The sequence below is a fragment of the Athene noctua genome, chromosome 18, assembly GCF_965140245.1.
Source record: "Athene noctua chromosome 18, bAthNoc1.hap1.1, whole genome shotgun sequence".
Taxonomy (NCBI): domain Eukaryota; kingdom Metazoa; phylum Chordata; class Aves; order Strigiformes; family Strigidae; genus Athene; species Athene noctua.
This window is the reverse complement of record NC_134054.1, coordinates 3,409,902-3,423,908: the sequence shown is the minus strand read 5'-3', so window position 1 is coordinate 3,423,908 and position 14,007 is coordinate 3,409,902. Positions and strand designations below refer to the sequence as shown.

General features: G+C 45.6%; 1 long non-coding RNA gene across 1 annotated transcript in view; it reads right to left on the bottom strand.

Annotated features, from left to right (window-relative positions):
* Window positions 1–281: 281 nt before the first annotated feature.
* LOC141967710 (uncharacterized) overlaps window positions 282–14,007 on the bottom strand; it is a 104,123-nt gene continuing 90,397 nt past the window's right edge. Inside the window, exon 3 of the long non-coding RNA XR_012634739.1 lies at window positions 282–1,414. This is a non-coding gene — a long non-coding RNA (uncharacterized LOC141967710). The remainder of the gene's footprint in view (window positions 1,415–14,007) is intronic.

Sequence of the window (14,007 nt, the reverse complement as noted above, 5' to 3'; positions counted from 1 at the left end):
TGCAGGCTTTGGAACACGCGGCCATAAAATAATGGCTTATAATTCAATCAGAGCTCAGGAAAATCTGCTGAGTTATGTCACATCTATTTAGCTTGACATTGGTTTCTTGGAGGTCTAAGAACTTGCCCAAAGGAGAACTGAGCTGCTTTTATTGTTTGGTGTTTGTCTTGGGTTTTGGGGGGTTTTTTGTTTTGAATTTTTCTAAGTGCCCTTTTTTATTTTGGAAATTAAAAAAAAAAAAAAAAGAAAGAAATAAAAGGGGGAGAAAATTAATTCTGGCCATATTTTTTTAATGAAATTGTTACAGCATCTGTAGGACTGTTCAATGTCCTCAAAAATGGGCACAGAAAGGACCATTCTGTTTTGATTTGTACAGCAGTTTCAATGAAAGTTGACTTTGATCACTGCTGCTTCTTATGTCCTGTTTCAGGCTTTATGGACTCGTATCTCTTGATTTTTGAAAGGTCCGTTTCTTCCTTCCTCTTTCTTTTCCTTTTCCTTTCTCATTGTCTTGTCTGTCTCTGCCACTGCTGTCTTTCCCCTGTCCCTGTTGAAGCAGATGGCTGCACTGCTGTGCACCTCAGGGGTGACACGTTATCACAGATTCTCCAGTTATCCTGTGATGAGCACCAGTGACTGGACTGTAGAGCAAGGCAAAAATTAAATCTGATCAGTAAAAGTAAATGTAACCAAATGTGGAAAATAAGCTTTTGGCTATTCCAGTGGGAGAAGTTTCATCTGAAATCTCCATGACTTTCATGAAGGTCTCAGGAAGTTCTTTATCTCCAGCATTTGGGGTTGTGCTTAGGCTTTTGTTTGATTTCCTCAAATTTTAAAGATTCAGAAGAACAGATGGGAGCAATAGCTTTGTATCAGATGCAGGATAAGTTTCCTCAGTGCCAAACCTTAACTCACCAAAATGGATGGGAAAGTAGGCAATCTTTAGCACCAGGGGCCGAGGGCACAGTTTGGGGCTCCCACCCAGCTGCTCCATCCTCATCTGTCTCCACACAGAACTCAACCACAACCACAGTTTTATTCCAAGTTGTTGTATCTTCGGATCACTGTGAGTGAAGGGTAAAACCTGCTGCCTGGAGACTCTTGGCAAGACAGAAATGTTTACACACCATGGTCCAGGACAGGGGCCATAATGGTGAGTCAAGGCCAGTGTAAGTGGCCTCAAGCACCTTCCCAAGGTGAGAAAGTGAAGCAATAAGAAGCAATGGGACTGGGAGTGCAAAAGCTGGGAGGGAGATCTTGTAAGTGAGCTCTGTGAAGAGAAAATGGCTGCAGAAGGTGAGGAGAGAAGCCAGAGGGTCATTGACCAGGTGAGAAGACCATGATTTAGGGATCCTTCCCCTCCCATGGACATGCTCTGGTTTTTGTTTTGTTGCTTTGTCTTCATTCATTGCATCTGGGGAAAAAAAAAGAAAAAAAAGAATTTATAAAAGAAAGGTATATGTTTATAGAGCATGGTTGTCCTGTTTCTCCCCAGAGGCTGGTTAGGTGGAAAATCAGTTAAAGAAAAAAAAAAAAAAGAGTACAGATACTCACGTTCTTGATAAAAACATCTTGCATGGTCTCCTCTGGGCGTCTTTCCCTGGTGCTGGAGATAAGAGCTCGCTCCCATATAAACACATAAGCACGCACATACCTGCACGCATCTGAAAGAGGCCACTGGGACTGTGAGCAGGTCTGTAGGCAGTTTCCTGCAATCTGTGCATCTGACCCGCCTTTGCCCTGCAGTCACAGCTGCAACAGCAAAATGTGTGTGTGTGCATGTGTGTCTGCATGGTGGTAATGCTGGCAAGTGCTTTTTTCTTTTTTTTTTTAATCTGCTGCTTAATAATTACTACTTCCTTATTCATTTTAAAAGGTCCTGTGTGATCACAAATAGATTTATTTACCAGCTATTGTTTAGATGGGTACAGTAAAGTAACCACTCGCCTCATCTATTGATGCATATGCTTTTTCATGCATTTAATAGTCTTATTTCTCCATAATGAATGAGTCCTCCAGTGGGAAATAAATCGAAATGCCAGTTTGGGGATCAATCAGTGCACATATGCAGCCTCTATAATGGGAAGTTCATGTTCTGTAGTGAAGGTATTTTTCTGGAATGGCTTGACTGCACTTTGTTACCGCATGTTTTAGCTCTGTACATGTCTAGAAGATATGGATTAATAGAAAAAATCAGAGCTGAAAGAAAATTTAATAGAAATATGCATGGCCCTGGATGATAAAGATGCAGTTTTCCATTGCCCTGCATTTTTGAGACACTTCCTTCAGGAAAAAACGAAATTCAGTGCCCAAGTGGAGCCTTTTCTGCCTTCAAATAAGAGGAGTCCTGGTCAAGGCTCAGTACTGATGTTTATGGAGTCCACAGAAACAACGTGTGCTTTCAGCTGAGCAGTTGACCAAACATCGGCAGGACCAGACCACATTCCAAGAGGAGCAGTTAAACCAAAATTAGAGGATGGCACTTCGAGACCTGTTGGATGGGCAGCAGATGAGAACTTACTGCAGGCTGGAGGTCATCATGAATCCATCATCCTCCCCTGGGCTGGCTGAGAGGCTGCACTGGGTAGGCCTGGGGGAATGTGCCTTTATTTCCAGGGTGCTCTCTAGGCCTTGTCCAAAGCTCTTTTGAATCAATGAGGTTTTCTTTATGTCGTCATTGACTTGCATTAAGGGTCCAGTAGGAGCAGAGCTAAAGGAGTTCAGTATCAACAGCCCAGAGAGAGCTTCAGTCTGACTCTGGGTGCCTTTGCCTTCCTTGGAGCACAGACCTGTCCTTGGGGTAGGGTTCCTCCCATGTAACTAATCTCACCTAGCCTGGGCTTCCTCTGGAGTCAACAAAGAGGGATGAGCAAGAGAGGGCAGTTTTCCTCTCCAGAAGATCCTAAATCCATTCCAAAGCCTCAGGGGTGCTGCCAGCCCTCACCCAGTACTGCCCTTGCAACTGGTGAGGAGCACAGATGTTATTGCAAGTGTCAGCTGCAAATGTGATCTTAATATAAGGAGGGAAAGAATATGTTAAAAGGTAATTTGCCATAAAATATGTCCAAGTCCCTTTTTTGCTTTTACAAGGGGTTTTTAACTGGGTAGGTTGAAGTGGTTTGCGGCAATAACGGGTCTGTCGTAGGTGTGATAGATATCACTTTACTGATGGTAAAACGATATGAATCAGGCTTGTCTGCCAGCGTGATTACCTAATTGTAGCGGGAGAGTTCAGCAAGGCCACGGCAGTCGCTGTGATTAGACAGAGTCTGTGGGTTATTCCACTCCTGAGCCTTATCACTCAGGTTTCAAGGCTCGGGAGAAATATGTCAGGGCAGCTGTCGGGGACTGAATGAACCGTCCCCGGCAGTGGGCGATTCTCCTTCCAGTGCTGAGGCGAATACCCTTGAAAAGATGAAGTATTAAAAAGCGTGGTGCCTGGGAAAGGGAGGGGCGGGAGGAGGATGAATGGTAAGAGCTTTTATTGCGGCTTCGGTAATATTGATCTTGTTATTAATAATGTGATGAACCTTAAGTGAAATTCAAGTGTCAGTGCCAAGGCAGGTTATTTCTGTCATAAGTGGCACATCAGGCATCTTGAGAACAGTGATATTAAGAGGGATGGAGAGAAGGGGAGAAGGAGACAGCATTTCTCGGGAACCTGTGCTTTGCGGGTGCAAGAGAGGCGGTTTTGCCTCAGGGTGCGAGTTCAGGGGAAGTTCAGTGCTTCTCCAAATTGGAGAACTCTCGGTGAAACCCTACAAATTCAACAAGCCCCCTTATTTTCCAACAAGTAATTGCATCATCTCTTGCAAGGCTGCATGCTGATCTCTCCCTCCCTTGCACTCAGGCTCTGAGAATCTCATGCAGTCTTCCCCACTTCTTTCCATTTCCCACATTTCTCATTTTTATTGTCATTTTCCTTGACTCTTGGGGGTTATTTTCAAATATTACAAAATTAAGATTTTTTTTTTTTTTCTGTCCCTGAAAAATGTTCAGGTTTCTGTCTTGAAAAAGAACCTAATGTTTCTTTTGAAAGCAGTATTTTTTCACAACATATTTCTCTGCATAGTTAACTGCTCTGTTCCTAGAGCATGAGATGATATTTTTCCAGGTAGGCGCCTGAAGAGTCTCTAAGAGGATAATTTTGACTCCTAAATGGAGATGAGACCTGCCTAGCTAGCAGTGCTGTAAGTCCTCCAGGTCCTCATGCCTGTTTGGATCACCAGGTAACAGAACCTGCCTTTCAGTAGCTTGGAGTAGGGTCAAGCCTAGGGTTTTCCAGTGAAGGGCTTAAAGACCTTCCCTCTGTGTGCACACAGAAAAAAATTGTCTTTCAATATGTTTCAAACTCCTGTTTTTCAGCTGTTGAATTTTAACTGTTATTTACCAGAAGGACAGAAGGCCATTTTTAGGCCAGGTTTGAGAAGAGGACAATACAGTGAGTTATTTGCTCTAATGGCTGTGCTACTTACCACTTTTGCTGATTTTGGATGTCTTAAAACATATCTGTATTGCTTATAGTCCTGCCTTCATCATCCAGCTGGGGACACGACCTCAGGTTATGGATGAGATGTCTTTATGGACGAGATTTCTGCATCCCCAAGAAATTCTTACCAGCCTCGACAGTATCCTGTTAGCATAATTCATTGCCTTCCTCTGAAAATCAAGCCTTGTTGGTCAAAAGAAAAGGAACCGGGGATAAGTAGTTGGGTAGTTAAGAAGACCCAGGGTGGATTTGGTATCTCGGGATACCTCGGGCACGGCTATTGATTGACTTCATGAAGGGGCCTGAATTCTCTCACGGCATTTTGCTGTTCACTGAAAAAATGTGTACAGGTCATTGGCGTCCCAAATCTTACGTTTAATATTTTTTTCCCATTGCAAACCTTCCTGAAGGCTTTTGCTATGCAGCATTTTATCTTACTTCTGAAGGTTTTTGGAGGACATGGGAGACCTCTAACATTTCAGATGCTTTAAAAATGCACACTGGACCATGCAGATTATAACCTTAAAATTTCCTTCCTGTAGCAAATTTCTTCTGTTTTAGCATTCAATGAAGCTACTCAGCTTGCTTTTTTTCCGGTCGGAATGGGACACAGAGAAATGTAGATATGTGCTCCAGATAAGATGTTGATACAATGCAAACACACTACAGAGGAAATCCTGGCAGGATCAGATTCCCTCCTTAGATTCTATCTTTGCAGTGGGTTGCTCAGCATGGTAACTCAATCTTATTTAAGAGTTCCCTTCAAACCAAGGTGATGCTGTTTTCCAAAGCATTAAAAAGCTGGAGCTAATTATATCTTTATTTCCTTAAACGTCCAGAATATTACACATATATTTCAGGAAATATCATGACCTGATTTACAAACATATCACCACATGTGCAGTGTCTATGAAAGCATTTTCAAAAGTATTTCTTTTCTGCTTCCAGTTCACTGCCTATATTTTCAGCGGGGCTTGGTTAAAAGATGCTACCACAAAACTATCCTTTGTGTTGCTTTCCTCCAGGAATGCCAAGCAGTCCTAGACATCTGTCGCCTGGATAATGGGTCTCTTTAGAGAGCTTTGAGACCAGCAACCCAGGAGAGGTTTGAAGTGGAGCCTGGCTGGAGAGTATCTGCCAATGAGGAGGAAAGAGATCTCAGAAAAACAGTCTGGGCATGGGACTGGAGAGGGACCATTTCACAGCTAGATGTTGTCCTCTGGGATACGGAGAGGAGAAATGCAGCAACCCACACATTACAGCTGGGCAGGAGCAATGTGGTGGGGGAAGAACAGGGGAGAGCAGTGAGCTATACAAAATGAAGTTGCTATCTTTAGCATCAGGACTGTAGATTTGCTATTTCAGAGCTGGATAAAGAGACTGAGATCAACAAAATGATGCATGAATCATCTCTATAAGCCTAAACTCCTGTTAGGACCTGTCATAGCCCCCTGGTCAGGACAGCAGTGTATGATTCAGACAGTTTCTTGCCCAGAAGATCCAGTCTCTCTCTCCCTATGTAAACAGGGAGCATCTAAAACAATCCTCAACAACAAGTGGACCAAACTGCCATCTTCTTTTTTTCCATTTGATGTACTGGAAACTGGCAGCTCTGGTACCAGTGGGTGTGACTTGGCCATCACCATCCTCAACTTGGGTGTTAGACTGTGTGGTGTGAACATGGCATAGAATTGCTAAATCTGGACAATCTCCTTCATGACTCAAAGTCTTACAGTTGTGTGATGGAGTAAATGCTCCGGGAAGGATGGCAGTGTCTCACTCAGGTAGCCTTCTCAGAGGAAGTCCCTTGCTAGGCACTGCTTCCTGAGAAGGAGCAGAAGGAAGGCGTGGGAGTGAGTTTACAGCTCCATGTAACAGTGGATCAGAAAAATGGTCTGTTACCTCATATCCAGGCAGTTCTAATCATTGAAAAAGATTCCTCTTCAAACCCCTTAGGCTCATGAAGACACTGTGACTAGTTCAGATCTTGATGCATTTCCAAACTTGACACCCCAATGCTGAAGTTTTCTATCATCCTTCAGCAGCCAAAACTGTGGCCAAATATCTCTGGTCACAAAATGGGGGGGCTGAGATGAGGGAGGACACCTCTCGCAGTCTGGTTTGGAAGGAATCAGTTTGTGGTTTGACATCATCTCTGGATTTGCCCTTCCATTTTTCTCATTGCTCATGGGCATCATCAGGAGTCACGAGTCTCCCACACTTCAAGCTCAGTGCTGGGCACCCGAAAGATCTACAGCCCCAAATACTGTGTTGCAAACTGGTGGCCAAGTTCCCTGTTCCCCATGAACTCGCTGCAACTTGTCCTCCTGCAGCTTTTCCTGCATGATGGCCAGGATGCTCGCAGGTTTGCTGTCCTGGAGATGGGTTGCCTGTTCACGTGGTGCTTCCAGCGGGAAGCTCAGAAAACCTCTGCGACACACGTGGCCACCAAGATTTATGGTTTGCTAGAGGTATGACCACCAGCAACATGCTTGCTGGAGGGGAGGAGTGAACAAGCTGTCCTGCCAGGGCTTTGTTATCACTCCTGAGTATATTTGGGAGGTTTGCATCTTCATGACCTGATATGTGGTGCTCCTTTGCATCCCAGGCTGATAACAAAGGGGCTCTGAGAAACTACAATGTGATTTATCAAACACGTGGCTTGGACACAATCTTTGTGCTTTGTGAATAACCCAGTAGCTTCCGTATGCCTTGTCCTGCCTTAAATACAGCTGAGACTGATCAGATTTGGGAATTCTCCCCAGAAAACTAGCAGCGCCCAGGTAGTGCTCACCTGATTCCATGAGATCCAACGCCAGGGGCTGCTGCCTGTCCCTCTGCCCTCTCTCACCCTTCGTCCCCCCAGGCTCTTGCATCTCCTCTTAGAGATGCTCTGCTTTGCACAAAGTGCCTCGCAGCCTGCGCCAGGCATTTACCTGTTGTGACTAAAGCGTGGCTGCACCATTTCCCTGTTTCCAGCAGACTAAGACCAAGTTTGACTGATGGTGGCTGTAGCAGTCCTTCAGGAATTGTATTCCTATCCACATTTATTTAAAGGCTTTCTGCCAAGCACCTCCAAGGTCTTGCGAGGGCAGGAAGCAGCATGTACCACCCAACCTCAGAAAAAAAGAATATTTGGGTAAACTGTAACTTAGAACAATGGGATTTGGCTGTGTGTGGAAATTATATATTTGACATGAAGGGCCTTGCCATTCCCACATTGGTATGGATAACCCCAACAGGCACACAAGACTCAGAAGCAGCAAGTGATTAACTACAGACTTGGAAGATTTACTACCTTTAATGTAACTCACACTGAATTATTGTTATTTGTTGCCTGGTTTCTAAGACTCTACATTTGTCTCATGTTTTTGACCTTCTCCTTCCAGTCTTCAGGGATGGAAAACAGAGAGCTCTGACTTGGTTCATCCCTTGGTGGCGAGAGGGGATCAACGTTGTGATTCTGGGACTCGGCATTTTCAAAAAAACCTCTAAATATTAGAAGAGTGAGGATAAAAGTCTGAGATGAGTTCTCACAAGTCTCATAATTTTGTTGTTTGCCTCCAGTCTTCAGCTCTTGGAGCCTTGCCATTAGGTGAAAGCACTAATTTTCATGTTTTTATTGAATATATTTCTGACACAGCAGTGGAGACAGCACATGCAGGGTAGGGCCAGCTGATACCACCCTCCATTATAAAGCCTGAAGCAAGTTAAATGAACCAATAACGTACATATTTGCTTGAGCTCCTTATTTAGGAGCTTTTATAGCCCCTCCTAAAGGCAGAGTCTGATCCCTTTGTGCTCTTAGTATGGGTCCTACTGGCCTAAAACCTGTTTCAGCATTGCTGCTTGTGCTCTGGTAAGATTAGGGCAAGCACCCATCACACCATTTGTCTTGCCGTGGGACAGGGTGCTGGTGAGGTGCATTGCATCCTCCTCCATCTCCTTCTCCTCCTCCTCCTCCTCCTCCTCACAGGGAGGCTGCAGGCTCCAGGTGTTTGGAGTTGGGATTGCTCTGCAGCCACCCTCAGTGCTGCACTCATTAGTGGTAAAATTTACCCCCCACTAGAAACATAACCAGATGTAATCAAATAAATAATATTCTCTTTCTCCCTCCCAAGCATTCTTTTACAAAAAAGTCACCACCTTTAAAAAAACAATTTAAAAAATCAAATCAGCTGCTCTCTCCAAGCAAAGCTTGTGTTTATTGCCTGGCCAAGGATGACAAAACCCTTCCCTTTTTTTTTAATCAACATGAAAAACGCCCCTACCCTACCCACCAGCTCAGCCTCCCATCCGTGACAGCCCCCTTCCCACTCCCAGACAGGCAACAGATTTCAATTTAGCTTTGAGCGAGGGAAGCTCAATTGGGTTATTAAATTTCACACACTAATTGACACGCCTGCCGTAAAATATAACTTGCACAAACACAATTTATACTAATGACACAGGGGGTGAAGCTTTCTGCTTCCAGTGCCCCTCTCCTTTCCCTCTCCCACAGCTCTCATGGGAACCCAGCTTAATTGCACCTTCAGCGCAGGGGCGGTTAGCAGGGGTGGGAGGTTAAAGAGAAATAAATACTGGAACACTGATGGGATGTTTCCCGTTTCGGCAGCGAGGGGTGTGCAAGCGGCGGGGTGTGCAGGTTTCAGTGCGTCCTTCTCTTCCCAGCGCCGTGGATGCGCACAGGCACACCTCCCGCACGCCAGCCTTCCACTTAATAAATCCTGAATGGCAACAGATTAACCTCAGCCGGGTCCCCTGGCATGAGTTAACCACTGATGTTTTACAGATAGGTTTCTGCAGTCCTGTTTGGAGATCTTAATTTCCCTGTGACAGACAGGCTGGCAGCTGCCCATCACCATATGAATGCTCATCCTTCACCTCCTATTTCTGTTGGGGAAAACTCTGCGACAAACAAATTTGCACCCAGGCATTTCCCTCTGCTGCTCCATCGCAGAGCTTTGGAGACACAACGCTCACAGCACGGTTTTCCTCCAGTTTTCCCCCGTGACAGCTAACTGGATAAAAGCAATCTGACAAAGTGACTGGCAGTGCCCTGTGCAGGCAGGTGGTCCAGCCACGAGGGCAGGGGTGGATGCCGACGAGGCTCCTGGGAGCAGCAGTGCTGGCTCCTCTCTGTCCCCAAACCTGCTTTCCCACAGAAGTTAAAGCACAGCCACACTTGCTTTTATTTCTTATGGAAGACGTTTTTAAATAATTTATGATGGAATCTTAGCAATGCCTTGCAGTTTTGTTGATTTCATTCTTCAGTTTCCCTAACAATTTAAAATAAACACTCTTTTTTAATATATAAATTTAAAAAATAATTTTAAAATTCTACTTTTTCCAAGTATGCGCACTTCTCACATTTTAAATTCCACTGTCCAGGCCAGGGTCCTGCTGGACAAGGAATGGAGTTGGCATCCATAGTAAGGGGATACTACTGTAGTAAGGCCATATTCCAGTAAGAAATGGGGCTGCACAGCTGATTTTAGATAGCTGCTGGAGCTGCGTATCTGGGCTGTAGTAGGCTATAGCATCGCATCTTTGCCTAAGTTACACCATCCTTCTGAAGCAAAAATCAAGTGACTCATAGAGTCATGGTCTAATTTTAGCTGTATCTGAATCACAATGTCAGAATTCAAAATTTGTTGCATGGGACAGTGACTAGGAAAAATCTGAGTTACTTAGGTGTCTTTCTCCTGCAGGTCTTTTCATGCAAAGACCTGTCTGAATATATATGTAAATAACAGTTTGGAGGGCCAGGGAAGGTATAGGCATACCTCCATGCTCTTCATGCCTTTTTATTCCTGATCTTCAATGAAAAGAAGCCAGGAATTTATGGGGGAGAAATAATCCAAAATATCCAGGCTGGACCTAGCAGTGATTTAAATCTGATACTTGTACTCAAGAAGAAAAAATGTTCGGGTTCTTCATGCCGTAAGGCAAAACTCAGCACCTGGGGGACACAAACCCATGGGAGGATGAACATCTCACCATTCCTGTACTGATGTTTGTCTGTTCACAGCCGCCAACCTGTGGCTGGCCCAGGAACAAACCCAAAATTCAGCTGGGCACTGGGTCCTGGCTGGCCTGGGCATGGCCCCATTTTCTGGAGGGAGGGACTGAATTCAGCCAGTCATCGTCCCTTTCGCCCACCCAGGGAGAAGGCAAGGCTTGGACCCTGCTACCTCGGCCACTCATTAATGTAGAGCATGGATTTCATTACACTGATTGCTCAATTCAGTTATTAACAAGGCATAAATCTCCACAATAGCTGCTCTCAGCCTTCAGGTCACAACCTTTGGGAGAGGTCATCAGTGGATGCTCAGCCCAGGTCATGGCCCTCAACCCATTACCTGCCCCGTTAGCTGGGGATGCAGAGGTGGGCTGGGGGACAAATACTGGGGCTGGCTACCCCTTTTACACCCATTTCCAGATTTTCTTTACACATTACTCTGCTGGAGCTTTTTAGACTTTCCTAGTCATGTCTGTGATCCTGGGGTCACAACATCACAGTCCTGAGGAGGGTCTCAGGGATGGATACAGAGAAATTAGTCTGACCACCTTCACCAAAATCACGCTTTCCACCCTCAGGGCCTCCCAAAACCTCACTGCTCCTTCAGTGTCCCCAAAGAAATGGGAATTAATACAAACACAGAGAGACAACAGGTACCTGCCACCAGGCTATTTCTTCCTCTTGCTTTTCCTCCCACCTTTCTTCCCTGTGGTCTTTTCTTTTGTTCTGAACCCAGCACTGGATCAAGTCATGTTCCCCACAGATTTTATTATCAATCCGAGGAGGCAGCAAACAGCTATTGAACTTCATGCACTCATAGTCCCCTTCCCATCACATCCCTCCCAGGCTGAAGGGCCCCAGCTGCCAGCGCAGCCCATCTCACACCTCGCAGACCCTGCTAGCTCACACCTCTGCTTCTTCCCTATGTTGGTGTGTGTTGCTGACAGTACAGACCAATCCAAAGAGGATCTTGCACTGTAACCCTTAAGAGGGGAAAATATTCAGGGCTAGAAAAGTCTTGTTTCCTGCTGCAATGCTCTGAATTTCTTTAGTAGGTAGATCCGGGTGTGTTGTGTCATTGGCAACGCCAGCAGCTATCCCGGAGAGCAAACAAGGACACGTGCAATAGCCACGTTGAGTTATGGCACGTTATCGGGTCACAGCTTGGAACGGTTCTGCTGCACCGTGGGGTTGGAGGCCCCCCCGTTAGCACGGCTGCTCCAGGGCACCGCTGCTCACACTAAGCACAAAAGCTCTACACCACACCAACTCTGTTTAGTCTTTGCAGTTTTTTTGGCACCCAGTGGGGGAGAAAGGGTAGGGGGACCAGGTGGCATCCATCCAAAATCGGCAAGCATTTCATTTTTGTCTTTATGGGCATTTTGTCAAGCATAACTGTAGACGGTAACTCTACAAACAGTAATTAACCACAAGCTGTGGGCAATGTTAAAGTGCTTGCCCCCTAACCCGCTGGTACACAGGAAACCCGAGATGCTGCTAATAGGTTTTCAGCAGCTGAGTCCATTTCTGGCCCAAATCTATTTGATATGGCTCTCAGATAACGCTGTTGATTATTTTCCTGAGCACTCAGCAAACACTTCCTGTTGTGTGAGTCTTGACTGGAAGCACAAACAAACAGAAAGGCGGGCAGGGAGCTGGTGAAATCGATACCTTGTCCCATCAGCAGGCATTGGTGTCAACTAGAAATGCAGCTATGAAGCAGCATAATTAATTACCTAAAATGCAAGGCAAGCTGACAGTCCTAATTAAGATGGGGAGTGACAGTCTGGAGGTCCCTGTACTGCCCACTCCATTTTCTCAGGGCTTGTGAAATATGGGGGGATCATCCCTCCTGCCTTCCAGGTGGCCAGATGGGAGAGCACGGGGCTCCCCCCGATCAATAGTTCATCCCGGCCATGCCCTGCAGCAGCTGCTCTGGAAAAAGAAGTGGCAGGACCCGGTGGTTACAGCATTAACGTCCTCCCTCCCCTGTTCCGTCCACAGGGAATTTTCCTCTTTCCTCCCTAGGAATGAAATTTTGATTCACGGCCCAAACTGATAGGATCCAGCACCCCTTCCAAAGAGGTCATCTTCTGAGTCATCCCTCTTTTGTAACTCTGGTTGCTCATGTTACCCCTATAAAAGGGAGCATCTGATTTTGTCACACAGCATTTTCGGTCATACCATATCATATCAGTGAGTACCGCAGGGAAACTATTTCCTGGGAAAGTGTCTGACCAACAGTTCGCTCTCCAAATTCAGACTCCCAGTCTGCATGTCTCTGTGCTGGGGTGAGCTCTGGAGGGTGTTGTGCTGGTGGGGATTGCTGGGGTATGGAGCTGGGATGGCCAGATCCCTCCTGGCCCACAGCCATGGCATGCCGGTTACTAAGGTCGATCTGAACGGATGCTCTGACCTTGCCCAAGTCTATTTGTGGCTCTCACCCTTCACGTTTGATCCTGCCCCATCAAAGCTGCCAGGAGCATCACATACAGGGGCTCATGACTGACTCCTCTGAGCACAGGATCAGTCCCAAGAGGAGAAGGCTTGGCATTTCTTTTTGACAGTTAAATATGTTGTCTGTGCTGGTCCTTTCATGCTTTCCTTTTAAATACTTTTTTTAAGGCTGCATTTCAAGGGATTACCCTCCAGAGCTGACGGACAGACAGGTCTGTCAGTCTGTCTGCTTAGCACTCTATCTTTTCTGCAAATACCCTTGCTCTATAGCATGTGAGCCAGGGATTAAATGCACAGAAAGAAACAATTCACTGTGACTTGGCCTGTAAAGTCTTTTGAAAGTTAAGTTATGGCTGTTAAATGTTAACACCATATAATGCCTGTCTTTATCGTATCTTTGCAATAAAGTGATGACATGGCTCTATTATGAGCTAGTCACATAGAAGCTCCCAAACCTACAGTATTGTAATGGCATTTAATCTCCTTTCCAAGTGCCTGAGATTTTCACACAGGCTTTGTCTGCAACATTTCTCTGGGATCGCTGAGTGCTCACACTATGGCGAAGACATTTTAAAGAGAAAAGATGAAATCGTCAAGTCCACCCCCAGCTGTGCGAGGCCTGGGAAACCTCACACTTTCCCTCAGCCACCACAATGCCGTGCCTGCCTTGCCTCTGCCACGCTACCTGTCCTTTTCCCATCCTCAAGGACAAGTGCAAAGTTGCTTATCAGCCTGTAAATCAGCTGTGGCAATAAAACGCTGGCATCCAGAGCAATAGCTTTTGTACTAATGTACAACTTTGCAATTGCTGTGCATATCCAACATATTAATGACACAAATTCATTACAATAAATGAAGACACTGACTGGCCGGGGGCCAGAGTCGACTAAGGACAAAAAAAAAGAAAGGTTGCTTTTGCTCCTGCCAGTTGGCAAGTTTGTGAGGCAAAGCTGAATGTGTTGGATATAGAAGGAGCAATGGGAAGAAGTGGCTGCTAAATATAGTAGTCATGGTGCCAGGGATCTGGGGAGTGAAAAGG